The 6,812-nt window shown below is 31.9% G+C and overlaps 1 pseudogene; it reads right to left on the bottom strand.

Moving 5' to 3' along the window:
• Nucleotides 1–1,619: 1,619 nt before the first annotated feature.
• LOC149578817 (wall-associated receptor kinase 1-like) lies at nucleotides 1,620–3,204 on the bottom strand (annotated as a pseudogene).
• Nucleotides 3,205–6,812: the final 3,608 nt, after the last annotated feature.

Below are 6,812 nucleotides of genomic sequence, written 5' to 3'. Positions count from 1 at the left end.
TTATAAAACCTTAAAAATATTAAGCTTGAAAGTCTTCTGATTCTACATTCTTTTTTCATTATATAGAATATCAATGTTTGCTATTTAGACACCATTAAAAGTTATGTTAATAACCATTTTCAATGTCAAGTAGTTTATATTCAATGTGCAATGTTCATTTTAATTTTATTGAAAGAAACACATTATACATTTTAAAATCTTACTAGAAATTATTGAACCACTCTTTTTTATTTAAATAATATATTTACCCTGGATATCAAATTTTAGCACTTCTAGAAAACTATTTTCTTGATTTATTTTCTTGGATCTCCTCCTTGGAGATTATTAAAATTTCTTCTTATTTTATCTATCTCCTTATATATTCATAAGTTGGACTCTTTTATTTTGACCAATCTATTCAAGATAATTTTTAAAAAATCATTAAAAATTTTCTTCTTTCACTTTTGAAAAACTAAACAAAACCTTGGGTGACTCAAAGTTTGCACCATTTATTTCAACTCCATTGTTCTAGATTCTTGTTTTGTTCTTTTTACCAATTCCATTAATGCATTTTGAAGAGGATGCATGATACAAATCTCTATTTTCTCTTAGAAGTGGCAAAGAAAATGTAAATCTACCCTATAAGCTATTATGATCATTCTTTTATCCACTATAATGTCCTCAATATAATATGTTGATCTCATATTGGTTTTAACAAGTGAGTGTCAACACACTTAATCCATTTACTTAGTTCATGCCAAACTAGTAATTTATGTTGAGCACAACATGTAAATATTGGACCATGTCGAGTTGCAATGAGTGTCAAGTCGCTCGTCTGCTGAGTCATTCAAGTGCCGAGTAGATAGACCATGCCAAGTGATTCAAGAGTCGAGTAAATAGTGGATGCTAAGCAATGCAGGGGCCGAGTCACAATATAAAGAACAATGCATGCCAAGTGTCAGAGACTTCGAATGCCAAGTAAGACAGTTTTGACATATTTGTTTGTAATGACACAAACAACTATATAAATTGTTTTTGAGCCAACTTAAGATTGTATTTCGATATTTTGGAGATGATGAATCTCTAGTTGGATTCCCTATGCATTTACATGCAGCCAATCATAAAATGAGAAGGATTAAGCAGCAAAATGGATGAATCTCAGCCATAGATTCATACCTAACCCTAAGCTACCAAAGTATTTTTAAGAAGGATGAAGACCTAAACTCTTTATGAATGAGTGTGTAAAAAATTAAAGGAGTGAAGAAGATAGTTTGCATGCAGAGCATTCATGGCGAGTTAGAAGTTATTAAGAAAGAGTGAATTGCAGAATTAGTTAGAGCTGAGTAGAGGATAGAGAAAAGGATACACCATTGACACATTTGATCGAGAAGGATCAAAAAGACATTGTTTAGAGGTGATCTATTATTAGGCAAGCAAGTGTCAACCATAGGATCTATTATGAGACATTTTAATAAGCGATTTCAGTCAAATCTTTTAACAAAGTAGTCCTAATAGGCTGTATGAAATCGTTTAGTAGGGTGCTTACTTAATTGTAAGTTGAAGTCCTCTAACAAGATACACTTCTAATAGGGTGTTGAAATCCTCTCACAAGCTGAGACATTTTTTTTGGTTGCTTTTTCTTATTTCTCGTTGCCGTGCAGATGATCAAACAGTGTTCCATTAGAAATTTACTCATAAACCAACACGGGAACCGATGCTTCGAGGCAGGAGCCGAGTAACTTCACCATGCTTTTGTGATTGATTTGGTTTAGAATAACAATTTCATTGACAAAATGGTCGATTTGTTTTGAATCAACTTGCTTTGACCTCTTCACAGCCACAACAAGTCCATTGGCGAGAGTGCCTTTGTAAACAGTGCCGTACCCACCAGCTCCCAAGATCAAATTTTGAGAGAACTTATCTGTAGCTTTCTCAATCTCATTCAAAGAGAAGAGCTTCACACTTTCTACTCCCCCTCATGATGAAAGTAATTTTCCCAACTGATCTCCTCCATTCCTCTTGAAGTTCTTTTCCTTGTCGCGCTTGGATTTTCTTAGCTTCAGAATCCACAAGAGACTGCCGCCGCCAAGCAGCGCAGCTATTAGTATCCCAAAAGCCCCTGCATTCCACAATTAAAACACTTGTACAGCAGGAAATGCAAACCAGATGGGGAAATATCATTTAAACATTAGATGCCCATAAATAGATACCTGCAATTATTGATGAAGTTTGGAGGCAAGTGAAACCTGTGCATGTTTTTGTTTCTGAAACAGGGGATGAAAACATTAGAGTAGAATCTCAAATTAAAGAATGTACTTGAAACACAAAGGGTTTTTTTTTACCTTTGCATCCCGTGCCGTTGGTGTATCCATCTCCGTCATAGCCAGTGTTACAGCTGCAAACATAACCCCGAGTTCTATTTTCACAGTCGGCGTTCAGAGAACACTGGTACGAACTCTTGCTCTGAGCAGAGAAGCAGGTGTCATTTGGAATAGCCCAGGCCACCCTAAAAGAAAAGTCCGCAGCTGTGAACGACGTTGAATTGGAAATCGAATTCCAGCTATCTTTATCGACTATAGCGGAAGCCGAATTGCTACAATTGCTCGGTCCATAGGAAGAGTAGAATCGTGCGGCAAGGTTAATTCTTGTGTAACCTCCTGGAACCGGAATTTGGCAACAGCCATTTACTTTGCAGGGCAGTTGTCCGGTATAGAGCGATGAAGCATAGCCACATTTAGATGTGCAGGAGCTCGAATAAGGCGTTTCCTGTGATGCATTTCCCATATACATCTGAAATTGGCCGTATGTGTTGCAGCCAATAGCAAGGAGCCTATTAAACTCAGAAATCCTGAAAGGCCCTTCGTCGACAAGGCTGAACGTTGTGGCGTTCGTAACATTACCCTGTTTCTCGCATGGAGAAGCATACGTGCCTGCGCCGTCAACTAGCATGTGGTCGTACGAGAGATTCTTTATTTTCACATCCCCCGAAAGGGTCGGAAGGAAGGGGATTCCACGGTCAGAACTCGATTTTCTTTTGCAAGCAATTTCCAAACCAGGCAAACCGCAATCATTTTTGTGCAGTTGGAAAGGGTAAGGAAATGTCAAATCTCCGCACATTTGAGGCCATGTGCATTTTTCTGCATTTAGTGATAAAACTAAAATTAGATGAGACGAAGAGTAGAGCAAAACCAGCCATGAACATATGATTGTACTAGACGTCGGCATGAACATCTTGAAAAGGAAATTCGGAAATGCATGCAATTGTGTACGAATTAGATGCTGGCCATATTAATAGTTCTTTGAATTGGGTATGTCTTCAATCGAGTCAGCCTTAAATCTCCAGCTGATGTTAAGCAAATGGTCTGCGTAGACTTCAGCTGTGTGACTAATTAATTCTCACACATCTAATCCAGTGAATCAGCCACGCCTAATATAGTAATACGCTATGATCTTCGTAACTCTCCATATATTTATCTTGCGGATTGAAGCATTATTGGCATTATGAACACAGAATATTTAAATTGAAAACCCGCCCTTCTGATGTTCAATGTCAATTCCTCTTTCTCGTGTCAAAGAACGCAATTTCCACGAATTACCTACCGACCTGCACAATGAATTAACAAAAGGTTGTCGTTGTGGACTCTCTAAATTCCAATCGTGCATGTCGATTTAGGGAATTTATTAATCAGTCGAAACAAGAAATCAGTGAAGAAGTCGGTGTGGGGGTTCTAAATAGAGCAAAAAAATTCGTTCTTGGCTACGTAAGTGGAGAGAATTCAATAAAATTCGGTTCTAAATGCCCCGCAATCGGCGTAAAGTTTACTTTATTATTTGCTAAAAGTAAACGCATGGGATACACTATACATGTTTGTCCTTTGTCATTTACAGGCAGGTTTCGTCAAAGGGCAAATTTTGTACTTCCATCCATTTATGACATTTTGGGCTAAGAAACCGGTGGCAGAAACTTTGAAATGTTGTATTTAATATCTAATTCTATGTATAAATGTTGTATTTAATATCTCTAGCATATCGCAGATTCTAATTCTATGTATAAATATAGTAAATTGAATAGCTCATTTTATTTATTAGGTATGATAGATTGAAATTTAGAAAATATTTTTCTATGAAATTTATAACAAATATAATTAATAAAACTACTATTTTAAAAATTGATTTATAGTTTATAATGAAAGTTTCAAATGTCAAAATAAAAAAAATAAAAAATAATATATATTATTAAAAAAATCATTTATTAAAATATCTTTGTAAAAGATTTTATAGATCAAAGTTAATACTAATATCTAAAAAAATATATAATGTAAGTTTCAAACTTCAAAATATAAAAAATTTAAAATAATATATATTATAATTTAAAATTATTTATTAAAATAACTTTGTAAAAGATTTTATAGATCAAAGTTAACACTAATATCTTATAAAAATTTATATTGTATTAGATATTAGAATTTGTTCTTAGAAATATATTATTGAATAATATTAAATTATATACAATCAAGTCTTTTACTAACACAAGTTTTCACAATGTCACTCCACTAAAGAGATGTGCATTATTTAAGTTAGGAAAATGTATAGATGTCAATTGACTAGTGCTTTCTCGATAGAATACAAGAAATGTTGTTCTAAATGTTGGTGACAAGAAATTTTCTTATTCCTTATTATATGATATGAGAAATAATTTCCAAATACCTTCTCTTGCTTGGTAACATTTGCAAAGGTTCTGACAACCTACATACACAAATCAACTCTAGTCGTAGCACTAGAAAAAATACCCTCAATCAATATTTTCCTAAATTGAAACTTCAAAATATATAAGAGAGTTTCACCACCAAATAACGCAACTATTGGTGTCCAAAATCTCACTTCGTTCCTCTACTAAAATATTTGTACTACGAAAAATGAAGTTAGAACAATGAAGTAAAATTCTAAAACAATGTGTGGTAAGCATATAGTACTTATTTGTACCTTTGCAAATAATAGTCCAACACTATACCTCCAATTTAGTGTTTAAACTTCAAGAATGTAATTTCCAAGTGTATTTGGGATATATAGTTTAGAATACATAAATGAAGGAGGAAACCACTGATTGATGTTCTAGAAATATTATTTTGTCCTCACTTGATTGGTAACTATAATCATCAGTGCAATTGAATTGAATAAAGCACTAATTGCCAAAACATTGGGTACAAATTATATTGAGTATGTAATGTAACCATATTGGCTACAAATTTTGCTCTTCAATACTATGTGGAAGAGGTGGCTATCTAGACATATATTTAGAAAATCATATAAAAGACTCCTTACAAAAAAATAAAGTGTACAAAAGGCTCTTAAAAAATACTAAGTTTCTTTTTGGTAGGATTTTCTAAATATATTGTTGTTTAAATGTTATTGCATGTGAGTAACATTCAAGAAGCACTCGCACCTTTTCTTGCCTCCAACAATCTTCATTTTTGAAGTATCATGTTTAACTTATAAAAGTACTAGTTCATTTAAATCAACTAACATCTAGCATACATATGTCAAGTTTAATATAGAATGTTCCACAATTTTTTTTCATTCATATAGTAGACTCAAACTTTAATATCATGGCATACATTCTTTTTTGAAGGTTTAAATTGATTAAAATAATTTAAATATAATGACATACATTTTTTTTAAAGTTTAAATTGATTAAAATGGTTTTAATATGATGACATACATTTTTTGTTTGAAAGTTTAAATTGATTAAAATAAAATTATACAATGATATACATACATTCCAAGTTATTAGAAAAGATTTTCTCTTAAGCTATATGATTATTTGAAAAAAAATTCAATATTAGAATTTGATTGTTCATGTATCCATTTTAATTTACAACTTTGGTTTATTTATTTTCATTTATTATAGTTTAATGTTAAATTAAGTAGATAAGCTTGTCTTTTTATTTTATTTTATTTTTCTAATCTATAATTCAACATCATGTTTTCTATACTATTTGTATCATCAAGTCAATTCAAGTATTTTTTATTTAATTCATACATCAAGGATAAAATTTGACTTGTTCTTTTATCTATTTCAATTCAACTTATTTGTTTCAATTCAATTTATTTTAAAAATTTGACTTACTTTTACAAGCTTAATTTCTTATTTATTGTGATATGTGATGTTTAAGGATGACAGACATTAAGATGTTTTAAAACTGATGAACTTTGACATCCTTTTATTCCTTGATGAATTCTTGAAGGGAAATGAGAGCACCCTAGAAACTCATCTAAGATTAGTATGCACATCATGTATCCAATAGTTCATTGAACAACTTCTAATAAGCAAATACAAGTCCATACTACTATGTCATAAAAGCGAAACCAGACATAGTTGATTTCTCACAATTAAAACTTTAAAGGAAAGTGATTGCAATTTATCGATCTAAATAAATTTCAGCAATATACGACATACAGATTATTATTCTACAATCATAAAATTAAAAAAATGAGACAAAATAGAGAACACAGATATACGTGGGGAAAACCTTTCCAAGTAAAACCCCCACCCTCTAAACCATCAAGCTAATGTATTATTCAACAACAAGTTGCAATATATTTTCAACCTTCATATAGAGATTTACATCTTGCTCCATTCTACAGAAAAACTGACAGCATAACCCTGTGCAAATAACTTCTTATCTCTCTTTACATTCTCTACAACAGTACTTATAAAATTTTCATACAAGAGGAAACAGTTTCTAAAATGTCTACATTCAACACATCAACAAATTATTTTAGAAACTTTTTTATGCACAATCCTTACATAAAACAAAACATAAGAAAATAAA

Source organism: Cupressus sempervirens, chromosome 1, assembly GCF_028749045.1.
Source record: "Cupressus sempervirens isolate cs-2001-9-10 chromosome 1, ASM2874904v1, whole genome shotgun sequence".
NCBI lineage: Eukaryota > Viridiplantae > Streptophyta > Pinopsida > Cupressales > Cupressaceae > Cupressus > Cupressus sempervirens.
Note: the sequence above shows the minus strand (reverse complement) of the source record. Positions and strands in the feature narration are given on the sequence as shown.